General features: G+C 34.6%; 1 protein-coding gene across 1 annotated transcript in view; it reads right to left on the reverse strand.

Moving 5' to 3' along the window:
• tp53i13 (tumor protein p53 inducible protein 13) overlaps positions 1–17045 on the reverse strand; it is a 732349-nt gene that overhangs the window by 116320 nt on the left and 598984 nt on the right. The window lies entirely within an intron of this gene.

Consider the following 17045-nt stretch of genomic DNA (forward strand, 5'->3'; position numbering starts at 1 on the left):
TGGACAGCCGAGATCCAGAAATTCCTCTCGACTTAATTTTGCACAACACATGAAAACAGTCTGGGCACAGTGGTTTGTTTGTATCCAAACGAAACCCAGAGCGTAAACGGAATACAAATCTTCTGACTCCAGGCACAGAACAATATTGCAGCTATCATAACAGTTAAAAGTTTGACCGCAGACATATTAATACGCGCTGAGGAGATGTGACAGGCCGTTTGAAGTGGATTTCGGTGGTGGGAAAATAAATCTTACACTCCCCTTCTCCACCATTCATTAGCTCGCTCTCATCGAAAATCTATCGCTCTCTCTTTTCCTGCTCTCTGACTGACAAAACAAGAGGAGACGTTTTCCATTTGGCTTCTAAAAGCAAAAAAGAAAACGAAATATTAAGATTTCAGAGGTGTGTGAGTCCAGGTCATGGGATGGGTGATGTGTTTGCTAGTATTTTTGTATGCTCCAGCTATCTTAAACGTACGAAAAGTGCTTCTGTTAATGGAGCGGTTACAAAGGACTAAAGTGGAGCTGGGGAAATGAACTTTTGACTCTGTAGTAGCAGCGAGCAGGATGTTTAGTATGGTTCTGCTCAAAAGCAGATAGGCAGATGATGATAGAGAGAGACAGAGAACGCAATGCAGGGTGAGAGAGAACAGAGCAGGTTCGTCTGGTGGCCTGCAGCCATTGTCTATCTATGGAAAAGTAGACTGGAGACCTCCAGCCCTTATTTGTGGTCCTCAAAGAAATATTTTGGGTTCAGAACAAATTAAGCTCAATAATGCAATGATGCTGGTTACCACAATTATTATTATTAATTTGTCCTCCCTTTTCTTAAAACAATAATTTACTTTGCAAAAAGCAAAAATAGGATCAATCTGTAAATGTTAAGATGAATCACATTAATAGTGAAGCCACAAATAAAGTTTGAATATATACAACTAGTTTTGGAGGTTTAAGGTGTGACATTGTAACATGGTTGCACAATGGTTATTTAGACAGCTTACTAATTATTTTAACAGCTTTACAGGGTCAAACAATACATAAAAAGATTTATTAGGGGCATATAAATCCTTTATGAAGAACCAAAAAAAAAAAATTTTCATACAGCTACAGGGCTCGAAGTTAACCTTTTTTCTTGGTATAGCGACGGTGCTCCTAACTTTAAAAATTTAGGCACACAAGCCAAAATTTAGGCGCACACACCAAACATTATGGCAACGTCACTACAAGTTTTACAATAACAGATTTATTGCATTTGAAATCAACACTAATCAAAACAAACAAAAAAATCTGCATGCGCTCATACATGAAATGACATGTCTGTTAAACCATTCCTGAGCGATGCGTTTGAGTTGTTTGGTGCAAAGATGCAATCTACGTGAATTTCCTAAATACGTGAACATTTTGCAGTTTCCCCGAGCTATGAAAAAATTAAGAAACCATTTTAAAATTGTTATTTTTCATCTCGGTCATCTCAGAAAATTAAGGTTATTTAAATATTGATTTCTAAAGTTAAAACACTGGTTTTTATGTTGTCTAAAAATTAATGTAAACATGTCTAAAACTTAATACTTTTTAGTTATTTTATTAAAAAAATTCTCAAAAATAACAAGATTTATTTTACATTTTGAAACGTCATAAAATTGTTTTACTTTTTAAGTAAGATTTTATTTTCACTTTGTACACACTGAAATTCAACACTTTACAGACATTTCTTTTTTTTTTTAGAACAATATTCTTGCTGCATTTACAAATGATACATAATAAAAAGATATGGACATAAAGTTGAAGTCAGAATTATTAGCCCCCCTTTGATTTTTTTTCCTTTCTTAAATATTTCCTGAATTATGTTTAACAGAGAAAGTCTTATTTGTTTCATTTCAGCTAGAATAAAAGCAGTGTTTAATTTTTAAATTATAATTGTTGGGTAAAAATTATTAGCCCCTTTAAGCTATATTTTTTTCCGATTGTCTGCAGAACAAATCATCGTTATACAATGATTTGCCTAATTACTCTAATTTGCCTATTTAACCTAATTAACCCAGTTTACCCTTTAAATGTCACCAAGCTGTATAGAAGTGTCTTGAAAAATTATCTAATAAAATAATTACTGTCATCATGGCAAACATAAAAGAAATCTGGTATTAGAAATACCTATTAAAACTATAATGTTTAGAAATATGTTGAGAAAATCTTCTCTCAGTTAAACAGAAATTGGGGAAAACAATAAACGGGGCTAATAATTCTGTGTATTATATTCTAATAATTCTGTATATTAAAAACTAAACAAAAGCAAACAACCAAAGAAAAAATTAAAATGCTCCTTTTTTGGTTAATGGTAATTATTCAAAAGTGATCATTTTAATCATACTGAGTAAAAATAGCTTTACCTAAACACAGAACAAAAAATAAATGAACTAACAATTTTCAGGTATACATTTATACAATTCTGCATAAAACAAGTGCATTAAATATATTAAATATTTAAGTTTAGTGCATGTATTAAAATAACACATGCACACATACAGTTGAAGTAAGATTTACTAGCCCTCTGAATTATTAGCCCCCCTGTTTATTTTTTTCCAGAGAGTTTTTTTGTTTAACAGAGAGATTTCTTCAACACATTTCTAAACATAATAGTTTTAATAAATCATTTCTAATAACCGACTCATTTTTCCAGACACTTCTATACAGCTTAAAGTGACATTTTAATGCCTAACTAGGTTAATTTAGGTTAACTAGTTATTAGTTATTGTTATTAGGCAAGATAATGTATAACAGTGGTTTGTTCTGTAGACCAGGGGTTCTCAACTGGTTTGGCCATGAGACCCATATTTTCACATGGTCATCAAGCCGTGACCCAAATTTTTAGGAACTATAATATAATTTTAGGAATTATAATTCATTTGTGTTTATTTGTTAACAAACACAACTAGTGGCAGATAAATCATAAGAAAATCACCAAGACTTACAAATAAACAATATCTTACTGCTGTCATTTAACAAAATCTATCAAATTATAGAAATATTACAGAGTAAAAACGTCAAGAAAACAGTGGTTAGGGTGAGGAAAAGTTCAGTTACCATTAACTAAACTGAATTGTTAATAAAACATTAACACTGATCTGGTTGAACTGAGCAGAAACCAGCAAATTAAAGTTAGATTATTAAAATAATCATAACCATTTTTATAATAATCACCAGTTATTGGCTCTTCTGCTTTTGTGTGGGCTTTCTTGGCCTTCGCTACACTGAGCACAGTAAGATGTACTTGTACTAGTTTTGAACATGAAGATGTTCGGCACTTTTGTGATGCCCTCAGCTATTGGAGTCGTCTTAGAAAATAATCCACACTTTATATATTTGGGGTCGTACTTGCGCTGCAATTTCACATGTCAAACGGTATGGTTGTCGCACGTGCATTTCAAAATAAAAGTCCGATATAAGCAAAATAAGTTAAATATTAAACTTTAGTTGTTTTTTTGATCCCACACCGGACCCACCAGTTGAGAAACACTGCTGTAGACTATCCAAAATAAAGCAAATAAGACTTTCTCCAAAAGAAAAAATATGATCAGACATACTGTGAAAATTTCCTTGCTCTGTTAAAAATAATTTGGGAAATATTTAAAAAAGAAAAAAAATATTCAAAAACTCACAATTTACTCCCCAAGTGGTTCCAAACCTTTGAGTTTATTTATTTTGTTAAACGCTAAAGAAAATATTTTAAAGAAAGACCAAAGCCAGTAACCATTGACCTTCATAGTAGGAAAAAATATTTATTTACCTCCATAGTAAATAAATAGAGAAGTCAGTGGTTAGAGGTTTCCAGATTTCTTCAATATATCTTGCTTTGTGTTCGATATTCAAACAGGTTTGTGACAAGAGAAGGGAAAGTAAATGATCAGTAATCATCAGTTTCCGGTAAACTATCCCTTTACTGCAGTTGATTTCTTGATTGAGCCTAACTTGTACTGACTTTAATATTCTCTTTTTTTTCTTTAAAATATGATGGAGGTGATTAGATTTTTTTATTGGCATCTTTTAATGATTAACCCTCTGGTCAGCTTGCATGTTCTCATCACAAGCCCTAAGAAGAGAAATAAAACTTGAGATACGGCGTAAAAAATGTGGAACAATATACTCCGAGTCTGACCATGCTTTATAAACGTGTCCAAAGGAAATATTCCTCTCAGTTTCAGGAAACCCCACTCAGCCAGAGCCGAAAAACCAAAGCTGCCCATAGAGTACAGAAGGAACCAACCGACACTTGAAATGTTTAAATAGCAAAATTAGAGCTTTTCCTAAGAGTTTTTCTTCTTTAAAATCTCAAATTAATGGGATAGTTTACCCAAAACTGAAAAAGTACTCTCCCTCTAGCCTTTATGAGCTCTGCTGAACACAAAAGAAGATATTTTGAAGAATGATGGTAACTAGGAGCCATTAAAATCCATTGTAGGAAAACAAAATTACAATAGATGTTAATGGTTGCTGGTTCTTCATCATATATTCATTTGTTTTCAAGTGAACGGAGCAAGAATAAATAATGACAGAATTTTCATTTCTAGGTGAACTATCTTTTTAAATTCGAGAAGGATGTTGGTGGCATGATTTAGTGCACATCCTCTTCAAAAGATAATCTTAACAGGTTCAAAGAGGTTCTAAGAAAAGCTTATCGACAAACTAAGCATGCTCACTTCCTTCATACAGCTGGTGCTCCATTTCTGTATTTTTTAGCCAAATTTCGATTAAACATAAATCAATCATCAATATTGACTCATTCAGTGAGTCACCATGTGGAATCTTCCATTACTGTGGGATGTCAACGGCCCACAATGCACCTGTCCATCTGTCTGTCTCATTGTCTCAAGGAAAGAAAAAAAAAGGTTTTCCAGGGATCGAGGGTGCTTTTGACGTTCATCTGTTTCACATCGCCATTCTTGTGGCTTTGCGTTTGAATCAGTTCTTCTTCCCACTCGATCTCCTCCCTACATTTCCCAATCCCACTGCTGTCCCTCTCTGAAAGCCTGACCCACAATGCCCTGCTCCTGCCCACAGCTCTGATGAAGAGGCGTCCAGCTGTTTTTCATGCTGAAGAAGACACTTGTCTAAATGTTTATGCGAAGAACTACTTTCTGTTTCTTCACGCCCTGATCGAGTTCCAGAGTGAAGCGAAAGGCATGAGTTAATATCCTCTATGGGGCATCGTGAGCTTTGTACACGGTGAACGGCACTATTGTCTCTGACTAAATAACTATAAATACATACCACAGGCGCAGATAAAAGAGGAACACGTTGCTTAAGGAAACTTGACCATTTAAAAAGGAAATCATGCCCCACTTGCCAGTAAGGCCAGCATGTTTAGGATTGCACAAATTCAGCTTTGTCATTCAAATGGGGTTTTTTGCCTCCCACTGCATCCTTGAGAGTGGAAATATCTAAATGTCATGATTAAAATAAGAAATGTTCTGTAATTATATTATTAGGATCTTATATGGGTAAATGACGAGATAATATTTTTGGTGTTATTCCTATGATAAGTGTTTTGAATATCTATAGTGGCCTATGAATAATTTTGAGATCAATTCAAACAATAAAAACTATTTTATGGCCCAAAACTATCTGGAGATTGCAATAAAGAAAGAAATTTACAAAGGCTAAAAAGAAAAATGTCATCTATATTTTTCATTGTATAAAAAATGGGGATTTATATTATTATTATCATTATTGTTATTATTAACAACAACAACAACAATAATTCTAATAATAATAATCTAAAACTCAACCAGAACTAAAAACTACTTAAAAAATGCAATGAATAATAAAAATTTAGTACACTAACTTTTTCCAGTAAGGTTTAGTAGTACAGGTTGTTCATGTTATAAAAACATCAATACATTTGTTCTAGCATTCAAAGATGATTGTTAATATTAGCCAATAGACATACAACTGTTCATTGTTTGTTGATGTTAAAGGCGCAGTAGGTGATGCCTAAATGCTATCCGTTAGCATAATGTCTTTGAAACACAGTCTCTCACCTGCCGCCCAAAGCTAAGCCAACTTAAATCACAAACGGGCACCTTTAAGATGACAACCCTCTTGACCAGAGATGGCCAAAGTAGAGCCTGTGGGAAAAAGTTGGCCCATGGTAACAGTTGGTTTGGCCTGCCATCCTATCCGAAAAGAGAGGGAGAATGATGGGGAGTTAATTGGGATGAATTGGGGCTTTTGACAGAAATCATAATTTCAAATTTAATATAAACTTAAGTTTCTCTGATTTATTGAGGAGCATCAAAAAAGCCAACTAAAATGAAAGCTTTCAGTTAAATGTTGTAATTGAATCAGACTTTAAAACATAAATACTGTCAGATAGAGGACAATGCACAAGACATTGGTGAGCAAATCAAGGCAAAGGCAGGAGCAGCTCGACTAGTGTAATCAGCATTGAACTCTATTGTGTTATAAATGTGATTGTTTTTACTTGAATATGTTCACTAAAAACGCTAAAACTAATACTGCATCATTAATTAATGTTTTAAAGCAACATTTTTAGTTGTTTTTAAAAATTAGCAAATAAATTAGGAAATTACCCATGGCAAATTTAATGTCATACAATTTACTTCAGTCCAGAGACCCAAGTCAAGTTTTGTTTTTGGCCTTTCTTAAGAAAACGTTTGGGCACCCCTGCACTAGACCATGTCATTCACCAGTTAGAAAACTTTAAAGTACTTTATAATACTACAATTCTGAACAAAAAATTGTATTTTATCTAGCACATTTTAAATTTTGTAGCAAGCAAAACTTGTCATAATGTGCTATATTTATTGCAAGGATCGCTGGTCTCACTCTCTCACGCGCTTTGTCCTAAAGCCACTACTGTATACTTAGTGTTTGGCCGGTGGGGTGCAGGAATTACACTTATTACTGAGCCATACTTACATGCTATTTCAGACCGAATATTCAGAGTAGCATGGTCACGTTAAACAATATAGGGAGCGCGTCACAGGCTGTCATTGTTCAAAAATGAATCAACGTTAATATAAAAACAACATCATCTCAGTAAGCAGGCTAGGCCGAATAGCGCTATTTACAGATGTTTTTTGTTAAACGAAAGAAAAATGTACATTATCGATGCTGTAAAAGGTCCCTTATGAAACTGAAAATAGTCTCATCAATCGTTCGCTGGAAGATTTCAGTGGCTGAACAACACTTCTGTGCATATAACCTATTCGTAAAACAACAAAATCTATAGAAACTTTGCATGACTAAATTAGATTTAAAACATAACATTACTCGTCTAAAAGAAATGCTTCAGCCATGGTGTCATCCTTCCTCCAGCTTGAAAATGTAAAATTTTTGATTCAGCATTTGTTTACTGCTTTCACTCTCTCTGCCTTGTGCACATGAATGTGGTGCACGCACAAACAGTGGATCCGTGTGAACGGCTGCAGATGTACACTGTGAAAAAAATCCGGAACTTAAGATTTATTTACGGCAACTGGGGTGCAAAATAACTATAGAGAAATTAAGAAATTTAACCATAAGAAATTTACTGTAAAATAACTGAGGTTGAATTACAGAAATTAAAATTTGAGTAAATTTCTGTCATTTAATGTCTGTTATTTTACAGTAAATTTTGAAATTTAACAGCCGTTATTTGAGTTTTTTTGCGATACTCCAGCAGCCAGAAATAAACAAGAAAATTTTTATTATTATTTTTTTTTACAGCTGACAGTTTGTACTACTTATCAGAATTATAGGAATTGTTCATTCATTCATTCATTCATTCATTTTCTTTTTGACTTAATCCCTTTATTAATACGGGGTCGCCACAGCGGAATGAACCGCCAACTGATCCAGCACATGTTTTATGCAGCAGATGCACTTCCAGCTGTAACCCATCTCTGGGAAACATCCATACACACTCATACACTTTGGACAATTTAGCCTACCCAATTCATCTGTACCGTATGTCTTCGACTGTGAGGGAAACCAGAGAACCCAGAGGGAACCCACGCAGAGAGTACATGCAAACACCACACAGAAATGCCAACTGACCCAGCCGAGGCTCGAACCAGTCACCTTCTTGCTGTGAGACGACAGCACAACCTTTTGCGCCACCACGTCCCCTATGGGAATTGTCTGCCTGACAAAGTTTAATTGGATGAAGATTTTTTTTAAGCCTTATGCCTTATGCCCAGAATATAAAAATACATATGTATACATTTAGAATTTACCTTAATCATTACAATTGGAATGTGAAGAGACTATCAACCAGAACAACAAAATATGTTTCTAAAGACAACCACCTACTGCACCTTTAACTTAGTTCCATTAAATAATATAATAAATAATAAAACAGACTTTTGGTAATGATGAAACTAAAGATTAACAAATGATCAAAATCTTTAGTATTTTCCATGTTAATTTAGTAGGACCTTTTGTATAACATTCCTCAGACATCCTCATCATCTGTCATTGATCTATGTATATTTTGGCTAAGATAATCAGTCTTTATACTGGTTCATACAGACATTTTTCACAAGAGTGATACATTTTCTGTCAGCTTGTCATCCTTTGGGACAACTCTGTTTTCTTGTGTTCTTGACCTTGCAATGGGTCACTAAACACAGCAAGCAGAGAAACATTTTTTGAGCGAGTCAAGTTATGTTTGAGTTGTTTTCTCAGAGTGGCACTGAGGCGTAATCGTGACGCTGGATCACATTTCTATTGCAAAGCTTAAGCCCTGACTATCCGGATTCTTTCAGCAGGCCCTAAAATTATCACCTCATCTCAGTGTGACAGGAACAGGCTGTTTTCGTACCGCAGCTACCAGTGTCTCCTTCTGCGTGTTTAGATTGGAGTTCAGCTGAAACTGAATCAGTGAAAGTCCAGGCCACATAGTCCAGAACACTATTGGTATTTATCAGCCTCAAGAGGGTGTGCTTAAAAGTTACAGCCTACAGCACAAAGTATACTTTTTTTTTTTTTAGGTGTATGTTAGTGTCCATATACAATCAGCCACTCCAACTAATATATATATACATGTCATATACTTGACATGTAAATAAAAAAAAAAATCTCAGCTTTTTACTCCAAATAATATGAGTTAAAAAACAATGTAGTTTGTACACTCATATAAGAGATTGAAAACACTGTTGTTGTTGTTGTTTTTTTTTTTTTTGCCATTTTTGAAAGTTGACTATTTCACTTCGGTGTTGCTTCTTGTTTCTGTCTCGACTGTGAAACAAAAAACAGTTTCATGATTGAAGTTGAAGATTAAAGCTAAAACCAATTCAAAATGCATGTGTGAGTTTAGTTTTATGAACAACTGAGTGCAATGAAAAGCTGAAAGTTTAATTCGGGTTTCTGCATCTCACAATGGTCCTCACACTGTCCCATGTAATTTTCATCAGCATGATTGTCTACAATGCAAAAGTTCAACATAATAGAAAGTGGTTAGGATTCATCGCTCAAGATTTTATTTTTTACATTTTATTTTCTTAATACATCGGTACATATTAGGTGACACATTGGCTCAGTGGTTAGCACTGTTGCCTCACAGCAAGAAGGTCGCTGGTTCGGCTGGGTCAGTTAGTGTTTCTGTGTGGAGTTTGCATGTTCTCTCTCTGTTGGCGTGGGTTTCCTTCAGGTGCTCCTGTTTCCCCCACAGCCCAAATATATGCATTACAGCTGAATTGAACAACCTAATTTGTCTGTAGTGTATGTGTGTGAATGAGTGTGTATGAATGTTTCCCAACACTGGGCTGCAGCTAAAAGGGCATCTGCTGTGTAAAACATATGCTGGACAAGTTGGTGGTTCATTCCGCTGTGGCAAACCCTGATGAATAAAGGGATTTAAGCCAAAGGAAAATGAATGAATGGTAGATTTTAATGTCAATTAGTTAATATTAGTTGAACCAACAGTAACATTGAGCAATCCATTTGTTACAATCAAACTGTTAATAAAATAATAAAAAAAAACTACAAGCTGTTCATTGTTAGATCACTTTTATATAATAATATTTACTAGTACAGTCAAAAAAGGTTTATTTTAAAGATTTAGTTCATCCTAACATAAAAATTCTGCCATCATGTACTCATCCTCCATTTGTTCCAGTTTATTTCTTCTGCTTAACACAAGTGATGTATCAAATAATGTTGAGGGGAATAAATGGCATTTTTTTGTTCCTTCCATTGATGTCAATGGCTGCTGGTTTCCAACATTCTACAGAATATCTAGTTTCATGTTCAACATAAGACAGAAACTCAAGCGGGTTTAGAACCATTTGAGTTTGAGTAAATGGTGAAAAAAAATTTCATTCTTGGGTGAAGTATCCCTTAACCCTTATGTCTTGTATGGGATGTTTTCATCCAGTCAAGGATGATTTTGAGTCTTCATTTGGTCACAAATTTTGACACATATTTTAGGAAAATGCTTTTAAAAAATCAACAATATACTTTGGGCAAATTTACCACTCTTTCATTATGTTTGTGGCTTTTTTTGCCCCATTGACACATTATAATGACGGTTTTTTTATTGCAAAATCATGACATCATATAATCAAGCATTCTTTATAGTTTAGGGTTTTTCCTGTTGGGAAGAGATTACATTTTTTTATTTTTACTGTTGGTCATAAGTTGCAGTGCAAAAAGTTATAAAAAATATTTGAAAAAATTAAAAATAAGCAGCTCAGCTCTCAGAGCATAGTAAACATATAATAACATAAAAACATGTATAACTCCAACTTTGTTTTGAATAGGCTTATTTAAAGTGTTAATGGTGCCAACTGATGATCGACAGTAAAAATTAAAAGTTTGACCTCTTCCAACAGGGAAAAACACCAACATTCAAGAATGCGTGGCTTTATAATCAATTAATTATCATAATGGAAGTAAATGGAAGCAAAAACAAAAACAGTTACATAATGAAAGGGTTGTCAGTTTACACAGAACACAAGGGTTAAATGTAACAGACTAAGTGAAGCAACAGGACTTCCATATGTTAAATGCAGAACCAGAACAGGTCTATCAGGTGTTGATCTGTGCCTAACCACAGTTGAAAATACTCGAAAGTGTGAAGACTAGACTGTCATAAAGTGTGGATGACCGAAGAATACTCTGGTCTTTAAAAAGCAAGATGTGAACATGCAATACTTAAATATTGTGATGATGTAATTTAAGTCAAGTGGTTTTCAATATGCAGTCAATCTTAAAAGGGAAGTTTACTGTACAACAATGTTTGCTTCAAGCATTAAATGGATTGTAAATAAAAATCTGTAAAAACAAAACAAAAACAAACAAACAAACAACAACAACGGTCAAAAGCCTTGCAGCAGAGCTTCCAGACATATTCTGTTAAAATACAGAAAATAACCATTTAACAAAATTACATGCAAAAACTGTAAAAATGCAGAACACACTTTACGGTCAATTCATTAACTTACAGTTTATTACTATTGATCATTTGCATTTAAACTGTAAAAAAAGGTAATTACTGCCATTTTACTAATTGTTACTGCAATTCAGATTATTGCTGTTATTTTACAAATTATTACTGTAAATATATATGTACTTATGCAGGTTGTTACTGTAATTATACACATTAATTAATGTGATTTTACAGATTAATTCATGTAATTATGCATAATTAATCTCTAAATATTTCATAGCTTTTTTTCCACTTTTAACATACATTTAAATCAGAAAAAATATTTTAAAGAAAGATAAAAAAAGCTTAGGGGCAAATAATTGCTGTTGTCATAAAACATTGTAAATATAACTATAAACTATAATATAGTTTAACAAATTTTTTTTTTTATTATGTAGGGTAAACTCCAAAACAATGTTTAAACAATATAAAATTGTTATATATCTATTTTTTCTTCCTTTCTTTTTCTTTACAAATAACACATTTGGTCATTGTTTAACAACGAAAACAAGGTTAGTGTCAAGTGAGAATGCCTGGGGCCAAAGAGAATCGTCTTACAATTAAAGGTTGAAACGGGAACAAACAGGTGCATACAGATAATCAAAAACTTAAAGGCGGCAAAGAAAATAAAGTAAAGGGGTCAAACACAGCAAGGCAAGGGGAAACACGTCGTAATGCTCACTAAACAGTTTAAGACTCAGCAACAAAGTGTTTGTGTGTGCTGAGTTTATAGTCTTTGAAATCAGTCCATAACGATCTTCTGACTGTGTGTGTAATCAGTCAGAATTAGGATGTGTGAGGTGCATGTGAGTTGTAGTTCATTAAAGTGGCGTGTGTGTAGTTTTCCAGCGATCCGCAGCCACTAGATCACTGGTAATAGTAACAATTAGCATAGCAACATTGTTAGAGTAGTAAAATAAGCATTTGATAGTTTATAGTGCATGCCTACACAAACAATAGACTATTATTTGACACTATTAACCTCACGTTAATGTTAATATGATTACTATCTACACAAAAATAAACAAAAAAAAATCATTCATTTCTTTTCAGCTTAGTCCCTTTATTAATCTGGGGTCGCCACAGCGAAATGAATTGCCAACTTATCCAGCACATGTTTTATGCAATGGATGACCTTCCAGCGGCAACCCATCACTGGAAAATATCCATACACACTCATACACTACAGACAATTTAGCTTACCCAATTCACCTGTACTGCATGTTTTTAGACTTGTGATGGAAACCGGAGCACCCGGAGAAAACCCATGCCAAAATGGGGAGAACATGCAAACTCCACACATAAACGCCAACTGACCCAGACCCAGCCACTGAATTTTTGTTTCCCTATTTTTACAGGAATAATCTGTAAATATTAATGTAAAATTACTTGTTACTCTCTGAAAATACAGAATATTTAGTTTTAAAAAAACAGAAAAAGAACATCACTAAAATACAAGCAAAAACTGTAAATTTTATGTTAGAATTTTTTATTACAGATCATATCTGTAAAACAACAGGTATTTCACTGTATAATGAAAAAAAATGGCAAATTCTGTAAAAAATACAGACAATTATCAGTAAAATAACATTATTTTTTACAGTATGTGTATGCTAGCATCTTTCAAAGTATTTTCGTTTTTGATAATGTGCATGAACACAGATGAATAACACAATCAAACTAGATAGGTTGATCCTAACAGTGTCTGCACCTTTTCTCTCTAAAAGTTATGATTGATAAAAATGTATATCTGTCGACACACTCGATACAGTGAAACAACAGCCTAGTTCATTGTACAAAGAGCATGCACAAACAAAACCCAGGTGGCGCACATACAGAACATGCATATTGTTCTGATTATATGTGCATTGCATAAAAATGTGAGTATACTATGGGTTTAATGCGCACTGTACAAATACACTTGCATATGCGTAACAAACATGTAAACAAAAGGGAAAAGTCAGCAAAAGGCCTGGCTGATAGGAGTGTGTGGCTGTAATCATGCATGACCACACACACTTGCAGCTGGATGGCAGAAAGCCCTGTCACTGTGCGCTGTTCCAGATTAGGTCAGATTTAATTAGGCTGCCCCGCTCCTTTTGGAGTGTCGCTCTGAGTTTAAAAAGCCATTACTAAAAACAACCAGTGTTACTGACGAGACGAAGCAAGAAGGAGACCATCCTCGCAGGATTTATAGACATATTTAGAAAAAAAAAAGTAGTTTGTTTCTGTATGATGAGCACAACAACAACAAAACTCTGAGATCTGGTTGTGAAAATAGCAGAAAAAGAGAATAGCTACTGTAGTACTTTAACTATACACCAACCAAAAGAGCTAAAACAAGTGTAGGCATTTAACTGTACAAAAATACAGTGTGCGAACAGTGAAAAAGAGGAAAAGGCAGAAAGCAACTCAAGCGCCCAGCTCGCTGCGAATGTTCCCATTACTCTCCAGCCAAGCCATACAGCAGCATGTCTGTTTGGATATCACTGATCACCATTACTTCTTGTTCTGAACTGGTTTCAAATATAACACAATTTAATATGCCACTTTCAAGTGCTTTCACGCAAGATTTACGTGACCAAAAAAAGGGGCAATAAAAATACATTTGAGCAGTATTTTTTATTGCGCTGTCGATAGTTTTTTTTCCCCCTTTTTATTTTGTTTTTAACAAAATGCTTTTACTGAAATGAATGTATTTATGGCATGTCAAATGTTTGATAAGAGTTTTGTCTAAAATTCCTTTGTGGGGTAATAAAATGAATGATTTTCATTAGGCTTTTAATTGTTTCAAAAGCCATTGTGAATGCAGTTTATTCATTTATTCTCTGAATCAACATGCCAATAAAATATATTTCACTAAAAGTCTTTGAGATGATCCATCCACCTACAACACACAAAATCAAATTTAACTATCCAGCTATTTTTAACTTTATTTGTAATCCATAACAGTGTTATGCGATACAATAACCCATACAACAGAAATCTAATAGTCCACTGTTTACGGTCACTGTTTTAAAGAGACAGTTCCTAATATAACATTTTATTTCCGTGTGGAGTTTGCATGTTCTCCCCGTGTTCGTGTGGGTTTCCCCCACAGTCCAAAGACATGTCATGCGCTATAGGTGAATTAAATAAACTAAATTGTCCATAGTGTATCTCTCTCTCGCACGCACACACGCACACACACACACACACACACACACACACACACACAGTACACAGCACGCACATTTACCTTTTTACAGTTTTTGCATGCCAATTGTGACAGGACACATTAATATCCACTGCTGTATGGATATCCGTTATGCTAATGTACAAAATAAACCTGATTTAATGTCCACAAATGTAATTCATAACAAACATGCAATGTTTTAAAAACATTTTAAACATGTAAAACTCATTCTTGTTCACATTTGATAATGATTGATGATCACAGCGAGCTCAACAAATCGCTTTGCGCATGTCCTTACTTGTCGATATGATTATACGTGTTAGGGAGACATGTTAATACGTGGCTGTCAATCAATTCAGTTTTCAGGGAAACCACACTCCTACCTCACGTTGAGGTTGGCCTCAAAATTTAGATCCTATTTTAATGTCAGGAAATTCAATAAAGGAGACTTGTTATGTTTACACACAATTTTGTCTAAACAGTTAGAAAAAGATGATTTTTATCATAGGTGCCTTAAATTATTTTAGTTAGTTTTTCTCATACATTTCTCAAATCAGAATTGAAATGATCCAAACAGCATGTTCAATATTCAAATGTCACTTGTGCACATGAAAAATAGCAGTTTCTTAATAATTTGAGCAAGTTGCAAATGCTTTAGTACATGCATACAAAAGTCTTACAGTATACATGCAAAATGCTTGAATAAGTTGTCATTATAAGCATATTTCTACACATTTCCGTTAGACATTTATTCTAAATCTGATTGTCCTATGGTCATCTTTTTCCTTTTTTTGGTCACTTTTTCTTTTTGTATCGCAATGACACAGTCTGTCGACAAATTACAGTAAAAGCGTAAATGTGAATGTCATCCAGTCTCTTGTAATCAAGCTACCACATAAACTAAGGTGTAACCTACAAATTACAAAAATTGTCATCAAAACTGTAGCCATAGATTAAATCAGAACATGCCTCCAGAGTACAGCTATACTGACAACATGACTAAGCAATTGAACTGTCTTATCTGAACACAATAACTTGTCATTCTGGCACTGACATGATCATTGACACAGATATACTAATTTCTGAGAGAAAATAAGGATTTTAAATATAAAACAGTTTTTTGCACATGGTGTTTTGCTATTTGTATGAGTTTTTCTGAGAAATGCACTTATTCACAAATATTAAGGATGATTCGAGAAATGTACCAAAGCGACTGAGAAAAACTATAAATCAATATGAGATATGCTTCCTTGGCAAAAGCTTTAAAAAAAAGTTTTTTTTTTAAAATATTTATTTATTTGACATGCATTTGTTTTATCAGTAGAAATAATATTCATGATGGCAAGGTGGGTAGCTCGATCACCTAACAGCAAGGTTTCGCTGGTTTGAGCCCCAGCTGGGTCAGTTGGCATTTGTGTGGAGTTTGCACGTTCTCTCCGTGTTTGTGTGAGTTTCCTCCGGGTGCTCTGGTTTCCCACACAGTCCAAAGACATGCAGTACATGTGAATTGGGTAAGCTAAATTGTTTATCATGTATGTGTGTGCATGAGTGTTTATGGATGTTTCTCAGTGATGGGTTGCAGCTGGAAGGGCATCCGCTGCATAAACATATGCAGGATAAGTTGGCGGTTCATTCTGCTGTGTCGACCCCAAACTAATAAAGGGACTAAGTTGAAAATAAAATGAATGAATGAAATACGATTCCGGATTTTGGAACGATTCTCTGTAAATACATTATTTGTTTTCATTAGAATATTAATTCAGGGCGACACCGTGATTAGCACTGTTGCCTCACTGCAAAAAGGTCTCTGGTTTGAGTCCTAGCTGGGCCAGGAGGCATTTCGGTGTTTAGTTTGCATGTTTTCCCTGTGTTCATGTGGGTTTCCTCCGGGTGCTCCAGTTTCCCCCACAGTGCAAAGGCATACACTACAGGTGAATTGGATAGTGCATGAGTGTGTGTGTGTGTGAATAAGAGGATATGGGATATTACTATCACTGGGAGTTCACAAGTTAGTGTGCTTGCAGTGCTTTAAGGGCATTCGCCGCATAGAACGTATGCCAGAGTAATTGGCAGTTCATTCCGCTGTGGTGACCCCTGATAAATAAGGGACAAAAACAAAAGAAAGTGAGTGAGTAGAATAATAAATAACCTGACCACGCACACATGTATGCATGCATCTAACTACAGAGCGTATCTAGCTTGATATGCTGTTTATTGTAATAATAATTAGCCAAACTGCATTTCATAAAAATGTTGATTTGGGTCACGAGGCTTTGCTTGTATTGTGATGAATGATTTGATTTGAGCCGTTTTACAAACTCCCATCTGGACCGAAGAGCAGCAAAGCAGCTGAGTTCAGTTCTGAAGAAAGAAAGACAGGAGAAATTCTGAATGAATCTCATAACTTACAAAAGCCCCGCATTCCTGCAGTCAGCTGGAGTT

Source organism: Danio rerio, chromosome 15 (assembly GCF_049306965.1).
Source record: "Danio rerio strain Tuebingen ecotype United States chromosome 15, GRCz12tu, whole genome shotgun sequence".
Classification (NCBI taxonomy): Eukaryota; Metazoa; Chordata; class Actinopteri; order Cypriniformes; family Danionidae; genus Danio; species Danio rerio.